Below are 14,949 nucleotides of genomic sequence, written 5' to 3'. Positions count from 1 at the left end.
GGTAAACATCGTGTCCCCTGTCTCCTGTTACCATCGACCTTAGACGCACAGTTCGGGACCCCCTGCCTGAGATCCGCCGGTTTTGACACCGACAGTGCTCACTGCCGATTCAACACTCAATGTCCCTTTGTTGAACCCTTGGAGTTAAGAACATGCTCTGATGCATGATGTGTGTCTTCAACAGTCGCTTCTATCATCATCTTCATCTTCATCCGCCAAAGAAGAATCCATGAACTCAGTCTTCCTCGTTTGACTCCATTGTGTTTTGTTTGCTTCAAGGTAAACACCGAGAACATAAAAAAAGTTGGCTATGGAATTTGGTCAAACACTTGTCGGACTTGGTGTCCTCCATGGACGATGGTAGCAGGGCGGAGGTTACATGGGTGGCGGCCAAACTGGGGGTGGAACGGTGGAGTGGGCAAAGCCAAGCGGGCACCTGGGTAGAGCCATGGAGCGACGAAGGTTCGGCAAGGCCTGGACGGATCCCGGGGTGGTACAACGGTGTCGTCGAAGTCCATGAGGGTGGATACAAAGCACATGGGTACAAATGGAGAATGAAAAACAAGTGCCCTGGCTCAGTTTTGGGTGGGCCCATGTTGTGGGAGTCTTACGCCATCTCTTACATGCGGGCCATACATGTAACAATCGGGATCAATTTTGGCCCAAATGGCCACTAGTGATTTTTTTGCCAAAAAAATTAGACCCAAAGTGGTAGTAATTTATCAAACAAAAAAGTAGTAGTACGTGTTTGAAACCCTAATTTGAATTGACGGTAGTTTTCACTTTGCTAATTACTCTAAGAAAAAATATAGTAAAATTTCTGCTGGCTATACTGGACGTGCAAATGTGTATTGTGAATTGCAGCTTTCATATGGTATGTACCCTCCTTGAACTCTAAGATCGGATTCAAAAATTCAAATAACAACCTGTCAATAGTACTGGTTCAGACACCAGACACCCCCACTTACTACGTTTTAGACGTTGCCATTACGCACACAGGCATGCCACACCTCATCGCCATGGCTACAAAACAAAAGAGAAGCACGGACCCCATGGGAAAGCTATGGCTTTCGTTCCTTCCGCCTCCACCCCACACCCCGACATCGTCGGCCTCAGTGACGCCGATCATGAGCTATTGGCGAAGATGCTGAGGGTTACCCATGACAACGAGGCATCGGGCTCGAGCACGACGCCGGTTATCTACAACGTCTCCTCCGACAATGATGAGTTTATGCTTAGCTCCTTTTAGCTCTAATTAGCTATAATTGAGTTGTAACTAGTTTAATATCAGTACAGCGATGTTTAATTATGGTCGGTTATGTGCAATTAAGTGCAGTGGCCTAATCTAGTTTTAATTTGAGTTTCGAGTGACTTGTATGTGCACATTCTGGATTTTGCGGAGTTAAATTTGGGGGAAAGCTCACTTCACTCTATTTCAATTCCTCAATTTTGAGAGATTTATAGAGTTATAGAACAAGGGAAGGGTTATAAATTTTTATAGTGGGTGTACTGGAAGTGAAAATGTGTGTTGTGGCATGATTGCGGTTTGCATATCCTCCATGAACTCGAATAACAGATATGAAAATTCGAGCAGGAAGAGGGGAACCCAACTCGAGTAGTGGTTCAAACTTGAAACCGCCTCCCGCATTCCACACAGGCATGTCGTCACCGCTACAGAACAAAAGAAGCACGTGCCCCCACACAAAAGCCAAGGCTTTCATTCCTTCCTCCGCCTCCACCCCTCGCTCTCCCTGCCGCGCTCAACTCAAAAACCACAGTACTACACCTCGTCGGCGGTGGTGGCCATGGCCGCCTTCTTGCCGCCCCTTCCCATGGACCGCGCGTCAGAGAACCTATGGTGGCGCCGGGGCAAGGACCCGCGCGACCTCGAGGCGCTCATTGGCTGCATCCTCTCCTACATCCACCTGGTCCTCCCGGGCCCGCCCGCCTCCCGCCATGCCCCCGGCCTCAACGCTCTCCTCCCCCACGACCACCTCGACCGCCTCAGCCTCCTCCCCGACACGCTCCTCCGCAACGTCCTCACCCGCCTCCCCGTCATGGACGCCGCGCGCACCACCGCGCTCTCGCGCCGCTGGCGCGGCCTCTGGCGCTCCGCCCCGCTCGTCCTCGTCGACGCCCACCTCCTCCCGACCTCGCCCACGATGCAGGTGCAGGTGTCGTGGGACGCCGCGCGCCGCGTCACCTCCGCGGTCTCCCGCATCCTCGCCGCACACCCGGGCCCCTTCCGCTGCGTCCACCTCACCACCAGCTACATGGAGGAGTTCCGCGGCCTGCTCGCGCGCTGGCTGCAGCTCCTCGCCGTCAAGGGCATGCAAGAACTCGTCCTCGCCAACCGCTCATGGCCACTTGACCTCGACCTCCCCGCCACCTTCTACGGCATGGGCACGCTTTTTTCATACGCCCGACTTTATAAATAAAGGCATCAAGCACAATATCACAACCAACATCCACCAACCAAGCCAACAAGGTAGCAACCGAACAGATGGAAGTTTAGCGTACATGGCAAACGAGCCGAACAAGGCACGCAGGCCAGCAATCAAAAGACAGCATAAACGGCAACAGAACTAAGGCGCCGTCTGAATCCGCTGCATCAGGGAGGAAGCTGTGGACCGAATCTTGGATGTCATAGCGTCGAAAGCCTCGAGGTCCACCTCCTTAATCAATAATCTCCACTGCTGCAGGAATACACCAGTTTTAAATAAGCAACTCACGGGATTAGCCGGGAAGGAAAGCTCGATGGTAAATTTGTTGCGAATGGTCCACAGCGACTAACAGATCGCCGCAAACCCCACCCAGAAAATCCTTTTAGAGGAGCCAGATAAGCCGCTAGAAAGCCGCCTCAAGTCCACGAAGGACGACGGGTTCCAGTTCACTTGCAACCAAAAACGAATACAGCTCCACACGAATTTAGCCAGAGAACAATGAAAGAAAATATGGTCAGTGTTTTCAATGGCCCCACATAACGCGCATCTGTCAGAGCCCGGCCCATTCCTTTTCCGAATTTGATCCGCCGCGAGAAGTTTCCCACGGAAAGCTTGCCACAAGAAAATCTTGATCTCAAGGGGATACGAGCTCTCCAAATGCAATTGAATTTAGACGTGGCCACGCTCACCCGCCTCTAGCTCGCCCTTTGGAAGTTCCCGGACACCGCCGGCCTCCCCCGCGCCGCCTCCTTCCCCAACCTCCGTGAGCTCGGCCTCTTTACAGTCGCAATGGAGAGCCGGCACATGGACTTCATCATCTCCAAGAGCCCCGTGCTGGAGATCCTGTGCATCCAAGCGAACTTGCTCATGGACCGTCTCACCCTCGTCAGCCGTAGCATCCGGTGCGTGCAGTTAATCGGGGCCTCCGATCTGGAAAACGTCATGGACGAAGCCCCCAAGCTCGAGCGCCTCATCATCTGGGAGTCATTCACCCGTGAGTTATTTACCCAAAACCACCACAGTTGGGGCTAGGGTAACAAGTTGGTACCAGATTTGAGCCAGGTCACAAAAACCCACCAGTTCTGAGACTAATCAGTAACGCGGAGCACTAACGGGCTGATTTGGCCGCGAAAACAGCAAAACCGACAGGTGGGACCCACCTGCCGGATTGACGTGGCGCGGGCTGATGGATGCCGTTCGACGGCCGTTTCCTTGCCCATGTATGAGTGGCCCGCGCGGGTAGCTGGTCGGACCAGACCGCACCATACCACATCAGACCGCCCGCTCTGTCTCGACCTCGACGACCGCCGGCACCGCCACCGTCGTCTCGCCGCCGCTCCGCCATGGTTTCTTGGAGTGAGGGTTCAAGCTCTGCTTCTTCGAACGACGAGTCAATGACTAGCCAGGTACGTTCATTTGGGGATTCCAGCATTTAGGGTTAGGGTTAGGGTTAGGGTTAGGGTTCTTGAGTTGGGGATTTCTTACCAACTCACTGATTCAATCTCTTGGGTTTTTTAGCTTCCTAGGACTATCCCATGCTATGAATGGAGTGGCATTGCTCATGAGCTCTCCTCTTGCTGTCTACATCGAGAGCCTTGCCTCAGGCTAGTTGCCTTTGAATCTACGGACACTGGCTGGCGTTTTCTTGCTTGTGCTGAGGAGAAGGTATGTTGCTTAGTATTGTAATTAGTTAATCTTAGTTAGTTTATGCTCCATTCAAATGCCACAAGGAAATTATGCTCTGCTTAGTAGTGTAAAGAATTGTCACTACCCACAGTTGGAGATAATTTAGTGATTATGCTCTGACAGTAGGAAATGATGCTCTGCCAGTAGGAAATTATGCTCAGGCAGTAGTGTAATTTGGTCCAAATAATTTAGTAGTGTACAAAATTGTAAATGCCAGTAGGAAATTATGCTCTATTAAATAATTTTGTGGAAATAATATAGTTGCTGTTATAATTATTGACAACATATATTTAGTTTATATGCTGTTAAAATTGACAATAATTTCTTATTGGCGACACATATTTATTTCATAGGCTTTCATAATTGTTTCTGCTCTTAAATGATGACCACAATTTCTTATTGAGAACATCTCTGTTGAAGTATGATTGACAATATTTTATTTTGAATTTTAGGCAGAACTAAAGTGCAGCTATCTGGAGTGGATAGACCCTGAGTGGTCAGTGGCTATGCAGTTCTACCTAACTGAATTGTGGAGCATGTATGACAAAGAAAACAAGGACAGGCTGAGAGACAATGTTCAGCTTGCTGAACACAATTTCAAAGTAGTTGGAGAAAAGAGGAAGGAGGAAGAACTGAGATTTTTGAAACTTGATTTTGCAAAAATGGTGGCTGACAAGGAGGAGGCTATCACTCAGCTGGGCAATGCTAGGTTGGCTCTTAGTGACCTGAAAGAGGAGATGGAGAAGAATAAGTTGGCAGACCATGGTTGCACCAATCTACATCAGTTACTCAGGGCAAAGGCAGAGAAGGAGAGGGATAAGCTTGTGCTAGAGAGATACCAAGTGCTCACAGAGAGAGACTAACTAAAGGAAGAGAAGAAAGAGCTGGAGTACATCATTTCTGATTTGCTAAAACAGAAGCATGGCTACAAGGACAAGATCAAGAAGTTGAAGGAGACGTGTGATGAATTTTAAGTATGTAATGTGGTATTGTACTGCTGTAATTGTGCTTTGTTGCACTTAATAAGCAGACCTAACTAGAAGTGCACTATACTGTTGTAATGGTTGAATTTGTACTGAATTATCCAGTTTATCTCCAAGACTAGGATTTGAACTTATGGCATGAATTGGACTGAATTTGCAGTACTGTCTTTTGTATTATATTTGTATCAGGTGAAACTGGTGTGATAGTTCATGATTATTGTGCACGGAATGTGGTGATCATGAAGGAAATATGCCCTAGAGGCAATAATAAAGTTGTTATTATATTTCCTTATATCATGATAAATGTTTATTATTCATGCTAGAATTGTATTAACCAGAAACTTAGTACATGTGTGAATACATAGACAAAACAGAGTGTCCCTAGTATGCCTCTACTTGACTAGCTCGTTAATCATAGATGGTTAAGTTTCCTAGCCATAGACATGTGTTGTCATTTGATGAACGGGATCACATCATTAGAGAACGATGTGATGGACAAGACCCATCCGTTAGCTTAGCACTATGATCGTTTAGTTTGTTGCTATTGCTTTCTTCATGACTTATACATGTTCCTATGACTATGAGATTATGCAACTCCCGAATACCGGAGAAACACTTAGTGTGATATCAAACGTCACAACGTAACTGGGTGATTATAAAGATGCTCTATGATGTCTACTACACAACCTTCTTCTTGTAGACGTTGTTGGGCCTCCAAGTGCAGAGGTTTGTAGGACAGTAGCAAATTTCCCTCAAGTGGATGACCTAAGGTTTATCAATCCGTGGGAGGCATAGGATGAAGATGGTCTCTCTCAAGCAACCCTGCAACCAAATAACAAAGAGTCTCTTGTGTCCCCAACACACCCAATACAATGGTAAATTGTATAGGTGCACTAGTTTGGCGAAGAGATGGTGATACAAGTGCAATATGGATGGTAGATATAGGTTTTCGTAATCTGAAAATATAAAAACAGCAAGGTAATTAATAATAAAAGTGAGCGTAAATGGTATTGCAATGCGTTGAAACAAGGCCTAGGGTTCATACTTTCACTAGTGCAAGTTCTCTCAACAATAATAACATAATTGGATCGTATAACAATCCCTCAACATGCAACAAAGAGTCACTCCAAAGTCACTAATAGCGGAGAACAAACAAAGAGATTATTGTAGGGTACGAAACCACCTCAAAGTTATCCTTTCTGATCGATCTATTCAAGAGTCCGTAGTAAAATAACACGAAGCTATTCTTTCTGTTCGATCTATCCTATAGTTCGTACTAGAATAACACCTTAAGACACAAATCAACCAAAACCCTAATGTCACCTAGATACTCCAATGTCACCACAAGTATCCGCGGGTATGATTATACGATATGCATCACACAATCTCAGATTCATCTATTCAACCAACACATAGAACTTCAAAGAGTGCCCCAAAGTTTCTACCAGAGAGTCAAGACGAAAACGTGTGCCAACCCCTTATGCATAGATTAACAAGGTCACTGAACCCGCAAGTTGATCACCAAACCATACATCAAGTGAATCAATGGATTACCCCATTGTCACCACGGGTATCTCACGCAAGACATACATCAAGTGTTCTCAAATCCTTAAAGACTCAATCCGATAAGATAACTTCAAAGGGAAAACTCAATCCATTACAAGAGAGTAGAGGGGGAGAAACATCATAAGATCCAACTATAATAGCAAAGCTCGCGATACATCAAGATCGTGCCAAATCAAGAACACGAGAGAGAGAGAGAGAGATCAAACACATAGCTACGGGTACATACCCTCATCCCCGAGGGTGAACTACTCCCTCCTCGTCATGGAGAGCGCCGGGATGATGAAGATGGCCACCGGTGAGGGATCCCCCCTCCTGCAGGGTGCCGGAACAGGGTCCCGATTGTTTTTGGTGGCTACAGAGGCTTGCGGCGGTGGAACTCCCGATCTAGGTTATGTTATGGAAGTTTGGGTATATATAAGAGGTATTGGCGTCGGGGACAAGTCAGGGGGTCTCCGAGGCGGACACGAGGTAGGGGTGCGCGCCCAGGGGGTAGGGCGCGCCCCCACCCTCGTGGGTGCCTCGGGACTCTTCTGGCCCATCTCCGATACTCCGTGGGCTTCTTCTGGTCCAAAAATAATCTCCATGAAATTTCAGGTCAATTGGACTCCGTTTGGTTTTCCGTTTCTGTGATACTCAAAAACAAGGAAAAAACAGAAACTGGCACTGGGCTCTAGGTTAATAGGTTAGTCCCAAAAATAATATAAAAAGGTATATTAAAGCCCATTAAACATCCAAAATAGATAATATAATAGCATGGAACAATCAAAAATTATAGATACGTTGGAGACGTATCAAGCATCCCCAAGCTTAATTCCTGCTCGTCCTCGAGTAGGTAAATGATAAAAATAGAATTTTTGATGTGGAATGCTCCCTAACATAATTTTCAATGTAATTCTCTTTATTGTGGCATGAATGTTCAGATCCAAAAGATTCAAGATAAAAGTTTAATATTGACATAAAAATAGTAATACTTCAAGGATGCTAACCAAGCAATTATGTCTTATCAAAATAACATAGCCAAAGAAAGCTTATCCCTACAAAATCATATAGTTTGGCCATGGTTCATTTTCGTCACACAAAATGCTCCCATCATGCATAACCCCGATGACAAGCCGAGCAATTGGTTCATTCTTTTTAACGCGCTTCAGCCTTTTCAACCCTTGCGCAATACATGAGCGCAAGCCATGGATATAGCACTATAGTTGGAATAGCATATGATGATGGGGGTTATGTGAGAAGACAAAAAAGGAGAAAGTCTCACATTGACGCGGCTAATCAATGTGCTATGGAGATGCCTATCAATTGATGTCAATGCGAGGAGTAGGGATTGCCATGCAACGGATGCACTAGAGCTATAAGTGTATGAAAGCTCATCAAAAGAAACTAAGTGGGTGTGCATCCAACTTGCTTGCTCACGAAGACCTAGGGAATTTTGAGGAAGCCCATCATTGGAATATACAAGCCAAGTTCTATAATGAAAAATTCCCACTAGTATATGAAAGTGACAAAATAAGAAACTCTCTATCATGAAGATCATGGTTCTGTTTTGAAGCACAAGTGTGGAAAAAGGATAGTAATATTGTCACTTCTCTCTTTTTTTGTCTGGGCTTCTTTGGCCTCTTTTTTTATTTTGGCTTCTTTGACCTCTTTTTTTTCATAGTCTCCATCATTCTTTCCTCACATGGGACAATGCTCTAATAATGATGATCATCACACTTTTATTTACTCATAACTCAAAGTTACAACTCGATACTAGAACAAAAATATGACTCTATGTGAATGCCTCCGGCGGTGTACCGGGATATGCGATGAATCAAGAGCGACATGTATGAAAGAATTATGAAAGTGGCTTTGCCACAAATACGATGTCAACTACATGATCATGCAAAGCAATATGACAATGATGGAGCGTGTCATAATAAACGGAACAGTGGAAAGTTGCATGGCAATATATCTCGGAATGGCTATGGAAATGCCATAATAGGTAGGTATAGTGGCTATTTTGAGGAAGATATAAGGAGGCATATGTGTGATAGAGCGTATCATATCACGGGTTTTGGATGCACCGGCGAAGTTTGCACCAACTCTCAAGGTGAGAAAGGGCAATGCACGGTACCGTAGAGGCTAGCAAATTGCGGAAAGGTAAGAGTGCGTATAATCCATGGACTCACATTAGTCATAAAGAACTCATATACTTATTGCAAAAGGTTATTAGCCCTGAAAGCAAAGTACTACTACGCATGCCCCTAGGGGGATAGATTGGTAGGAAAAGACCATTGCTCGTCCCCGACCGCCACTCATAAGGAAAGCAATCAAAGAACACCCCATGCTTCAAATTTTTCACACAACGTTTACCATACGTCCATGCTACGGGACTTGAAATCCTCAACACAAGTATTTCTCAATTCCACAATTACCCAACTAGCATGAATCTAACATTACCACCTTTATATCTCAAAACAACTATCAAGTATCAAACTTCTCATGGTATTTAGTGCACTCTATATGAAAGTTTTTATTATACCCATCTTGGATGCCTATCATATTAGGACTAATTTTATAGCCAAAGCAAATTACCATGATGTTCTAAAAGACCCCCAAAAAATATAAGTGAAGCATGAGAGATCAACAATTTCTTCAAAATAAAACTACCGCCATGCTCTAAGAAGATATAAGTGAAGCACTAGAGCAAATGACAAACTACTCCAAAAGATATAAGTGAAGATCAATGAGTAGTCGAATAATTATGCAACTATGTGAAGACTCTCTAACATTTAAGAATTTCAGATCTTGGGATATTATTCAAACAGCAAGCAAAACAAAATAAAATAAAATGACGCTCCAAGCAAAACACATATCATGTGGTGAATAAAAATATAGCTCCAAATAAAGTTATCGATGAACGAAGACAAAAGAGGGGATGCCTTCCGGGACATCCCCAAGCTTAGGCTCTTGGTTGTCCTTGAATATTACCTTGGGATGCCTTAGGCATCCCCAATCTTAGGCTCTTGCCACTCCTTATTCCATAGTCCATCGAATCTTTACCCAAAACTTGAAAACTTCACAACACAAAACTCAACAGAAAACTCGTAAACTCCGTTAGTATAAGAAAATAAATCACCACTTAGGTAATGTAATGAACTCATTCTAAATTCATATTGGTGTAATATCTAATGTATTCCAACTTATCTATGGTTCATACCCTCCGATACTACTCATAGATTCATCAAAATAAGCAAACAACACATAAAAAATCGAATCATGTAAAAAACAGAACAGTCTGTAGTAATCTGTATCATTCAAATACTTCTGTAACTCCAAACATTCTGAAATAAATTGGTGGACCTGAGGAATTTGTCTATCAATCATCTGCAAAAAGAATCAACCTAAAAGCACTCTCCAGTAAAATATGGCAGCTAATCTCGTGAGCACAAAAGTTTCTGTTTTTTTACAGCAAGATCGCAAAGACTTCATCCAAGTCTTCCCAAAAGTTCTACTTGGCAAAAACACTAATTAAATCATAAAACCACATCTAAACAGAGGTTAGATGAATTATTTATTACTAAACAGGAGCAAAAAGCAAAGAACAAAAATAAGAATGGGTTGCCTCCCAACAAGCACTATTGTTTAACGCCCCTAGCTAGGCATGATAATTTCAATGATGCTCACATAAAAGATAAGAATTGAAACATAAAGGGAGCATCATGAAGAATATGACTAGCACATTTAAGTCTAACCCACTTCCTATGCATAGGAATTTTGTGAGCAAACAGCTTATGGGAACAATAATCAACTAGCATAGGAAGGCAACACAAGCATAACTTTTTTTTTTGAAATGAAAGGTAGATGGGGTTCTACCTTATGTATTTCAAAAAAGGCGCAAGCCTGAGGACCAAAAGGTCAAGTACATGAGGCTCATATTCAGCACCATGGTGCCCTGGCTATAAGCAGCCAGATTTGAATGAGAAAGTAAGTAGAGAGAAAAAAGAAAGAGGAAGGCATCAGGGAGGCAAAGGTATCAGGCTAGCATAAGCAGGGGACAACCATTGTGTCGAAGCCGCCAGAGCATCTTGATCAGCTGTTTTCCATGCTCTATTTTTCCAGAGTTAGCAACTGCACAACATATAGTTTGATGTAGGTAGGATACCATTGCTTGTTGTTGAAAAGACGATCATTCCTTGCGTGCCAGAGTGTGACAGCAGCCGCAACAAACATCAACGAAAATCTGGTAGAGGGAGGCCAGGCATGCAACGCCTCCTGCATGAAGCTGATGAGATCCGTGGAACAGTTGGCAAGATTTGTCATGTGCAGCGAGTCCCATAGTATCAAAGATGGAGAACAGCGGATGACAATATGATCAATAGATTCACAAGCAGGGCAAATATCACAATCCTGGTGCGCGGTAATGGACGTCCAGTGCTTCTTGACCATGTTGTCACGTGAGTTTAGTCGCCCTCGAAAAGCCAGCCACAGGAAGATGCGGTGCTTCAAAGGGATGACGGGTCCCAGATCCAAGGACTAATAACAGAAGAAATCCCTCTGAAGGTGAGTAGCATGTATATGTATGATGTAGTGACTGCCTTATTTTGAAGAGCAGACGAGCGCACATCGACATGGCTGGAGGATGGCATGAGAGCGGCCAACAGATCGCATAGGAAACGCAGCTCTTGGATGGCCGTAGCAGATAGGTTTGGGTGTAGCAGGATGCGCCATCTACCCTGATGGAACTGAGAGGCGACAGTGCAGCAGCCATCAAGAGCAAAGCTGAAGAGGGTGGGGAAAACAAAGCAAAAGCCGGCCTACAGGCAGCCCACAATCATGCCAGAAGGATATCGTATTGCCAGATCCCAAGGAGCACCGAGAGGAGGCTAATATTAGCGGAATAAACTACTTGAAGCCTTTCCAAATGGTAGAGTCCCGATTCCAGCTCTTCAAGGGTATGCTGTTCTGACAGTATTGACGAGCTAACCATTGGTAGCAAGGACATCAGAGAATTGCAGAACTCTTGCAACAAACTTAGACAGCAGCGCTTGATTGTGTGCGGCCAAATCCCTGACTCCCAGACCATCAGATGTCCTTGGCAAAGTAACAGACTGCCATGCTACGAGGCACTGACCTCCTTTAGTCGAGCTCTTACCCTGCCAGAAGAACCCCCTCATCAAGCTTTCATGTTTGGCAATGGATTCCTTTGGCCAAGGGAAGCAAGCCATGTAATAACTGCGGATGCTAGCAAGCACAGAGTTAATTAAAGTGAGCCGTCCCCCCGAAGACAAAAAGGTAGCTAGCCAACCCGATAACCTCTTGTCCACCCTGTGAATTACTGGCAGAAGCAGACCGTGCTTGATCTTGTGCAGAGACAGAGGGAGGCCAAGGTAAGTGCATGGAAAACTGGAGATCGGGCAACCAAACAGCTCTCCAATCTGAGAGGTAGTACTGCCATCCACACATATTAGAATCAATGTGCTCTTGTGGTAATTTATGTGCAAGCCCGAGAACGCTGAAAAGGATGATAGAATATGCTTAATAATGGTGGCTTGTTGAATGCTACCCTGAAAGAGCATAAGGGTGTCGTCGGCGTACTGTAGCACAGGGAATAACCTATCAGATCCAAGTGGGTGGATCAAGTTACCAACCTCGAATTGTTGACAACAGAGTCTTTGCAAAACATCAGCCACCAAAATAAACAGATACGGTGACATTGAATCACCTTGCCTGAATCCTCTTTTGGCCTGGAACGGTTCGCCCAATTCACCATTGATCATGACCCTGGAGCTGGCCGTGGACAGAATAGCATCAACCCAACTGATCCATTTCTGAGGAAAGCCACGAGCCTCCAAAATGCTGGGAAGGCAAGCCCAACTAACCGTGTCGAATGCCTTCTGGAAGTCTAGTTTAAGAACTATCATGGGAATCTTTCGTTTATGTGCCGTTTGCACCATGTCTGCAGCCATAACAAAGTTCTCAATAATGGATCGGCCCTTGGCAAAGCCGGACTGAAGAGGGTGAACCAACGCAGGAAGCTGAATTTGGAGCCTCCTAGCAAGCACTTTGCTTGCAGGCTTTGGCAGGCTGTGTACAACCGAGATGGGCCGATAATCTCTAAGCTCCAAGGGGGTGTCTTTCTTTGGTATGAGGGAAATGTATGCCTGATTAACTCCAGACAAGTCCACTAGGTGATGATACAACTGCTGGAAAAAGAACTGCAGATCGTTCTTAATGACACCAAGGAAGGCTTTGTAAAACTCATTGGTGAAACCATCCGGGCCCGGGCTGCGATTGTTAGGTGAATGCATGACAACAGTGGCAATCTCACCCCAAGAGAACTCATCCACAAGGCAGGACAGATCCATTTGCTCATAGAGATTACTTAGCTGCACCGTAGGTACTGATAAAGATGGTTGTCCCAGCAGATCAAAGAAGTAGGATGTGGCCAACTGAAGTTTCTGCTGATCGTCAAAGTATTCCACACCATCTTGACAGAGAACTCTGATTTTGTTGCGCCTGGCATGACCGTTGGTAGCAGCGTGAAAGAACCTACTGTTCTCGTCCCCGAAGTCGCACCAACGAAGCCCGCCGGCGCCACATAGCAGCTTGCCACAAAATTAACTGCTCTGCCTTAGAGCTATCAAAGACTCTGAGAACAAATTCCAAACAGGACAGCGGGCGGTGCTCTTCAACAGAATTAAGGTAATCCACTGCGAGTTTATTATTGGAAATAAGCAGCTCCAGGCTGGCCCTGTTTCGCTTCCATCTTCTTAAGGCAACACAGACACGTCTCATCTTGAAATTGAATAGAGAGGCAGCAGAAAGTAGGGGTCTTGTGCCCTTATTCCAGCAACTGGTGATGAGCGATTCAGTTTCCTCCATCACGAGCCAATGGTTTTCCATCCTGAAGAATCTGCTCTTGGCTTTGTCATTGCAGAACTGAACTAGAATCGGTACATGGTCTGATGTGACAGAGGGAATAACTGAAGCATTCGTCTGAGCAAAAGCCAGTGACCAATGAGCATTAATCAAGACCCGATCGAGCCGTACCAGGGTCGGTACTTCCCTTTTATTCGACCAAGTGAAACGACGATCGCAGATATTGATGTCATCTAGGCCATTTTCTCTGATCAAGTCATTGAACATCTCCATCATAGCCCAGTTCACTTGGCCCCGCGATTTTTCATCTTCTGAGCGGTACATGTTGAAATCACCAACAATCATCCAGGGTTCAGAAACCTGACCAATTGCACTGTCGACAGCCTCAAAGAAGAGTGGCCTGTCACGGGCAACACAGGGGGCGTAGACAACGGAGATCAAGAAAACCGAATTGGTGGCAGTTGAAGAAAACCGCACTGTGATGTGGTATTGATGAGTGGCGACGACCTGTCCAGATACTGCAGACGAGTCCCAAGCCATGAACAGACCACCGGAGGCACCAAACAGAGGGCACCACCGCGAGTTCATCCAGAAACGGCGGAAGAAAGCAGCAGCGCTTCCTAGTTGTGATGGATTCCAGCTTAGTTTCCTGCACACGCACAATGCTAGGGCGACAGGAGGTTAAAACGTCACGAACCAACGAGCACTTGTTCTCATCACCCAGGCCTCGCACATTCCAATCAAGTATTTTCATGGACAAAGGTGAAGGCAACTCGTGCAAGTAAGGAAAAGACATGGCAGATCATGAAGGGATGCAGATTGCAAATACATAGAAAGCCCGAAAGGGTAGCAGGGCAGCATAGACCAGTACATAGAATGACCTGGGACTGAACTAGCTTAATGCAAGAACACTTAAACAGAAAGCAACTAGGGAGAACAAACTCTCCTGACCAACGAGGATGACGAAGAGCAAGACAACAGGTGACATGCATGGCGGCAGCAAAAGCCATAATACCTAACAACTGACCGATCATAGGCATAGCAACCGACGGACTAAACATGTGGAACATCGTCAACACCCACGGAGGAAGTAGCGGATCCGCCGGCCGAAGCAGAGCGTCCACCACCACTGGAAGCAGAGGATGAAGCTTGAGCGAGGATGGCGTCCGCGTTGAGGTCATAGCATTTAGCCAACTGCTTGAGCTTGCCCCTGGTCAGGGGCCTCGGGGCGGCGGTGAAGTTGAGGTCCAGAAGCTTGGCTACAGACCCCATGGCCTTCTTACGACGGTCGCTGGAAGAGCTCGGGCGCCGACCCGATTTGCCGGGGATGGCGCCAGCCACCGCCGCCTTCCTCTTGGAGGCCCGCTCGACGGACCCGGTGCGCACCCCGTCGTACATCTGAAGGA

At 45.7% G+C, this 14,949-nt stretch overlaps 1 pseudogene; it reads left to right on the top strand.

Moving 5' to 3' along the window:
• Positions 1-1,063: 1,063 nt before the first annotated feature.
• Positions 1,064-14,949, top strand: part of LOC109732162 (F-box/FBD/LRR-repeat protein At1g13570-like) — a 55,169-nt pseudogene continuing 41,283 nt past the window's right edge.

This window comes from Aegilops tauschii, chromosome 4 (assembly GCF_002575655.3).
Source record: "Aegilops tauschii subsp. strangulata cultivar AL8/78 chromosome 4, Aet v6.0, whole genome shotgun sequence".
NCBI lineage: Eukaryota > Viridiplantae > Streptophyta > Magnoliopsida > Poales > Poaceae > Aegilops > Aegilops tauschii.
Note: the sequence above shows the minus strand (reverse complement) of the source record. Positions and strands in the feature narration are given on the sequence as shown.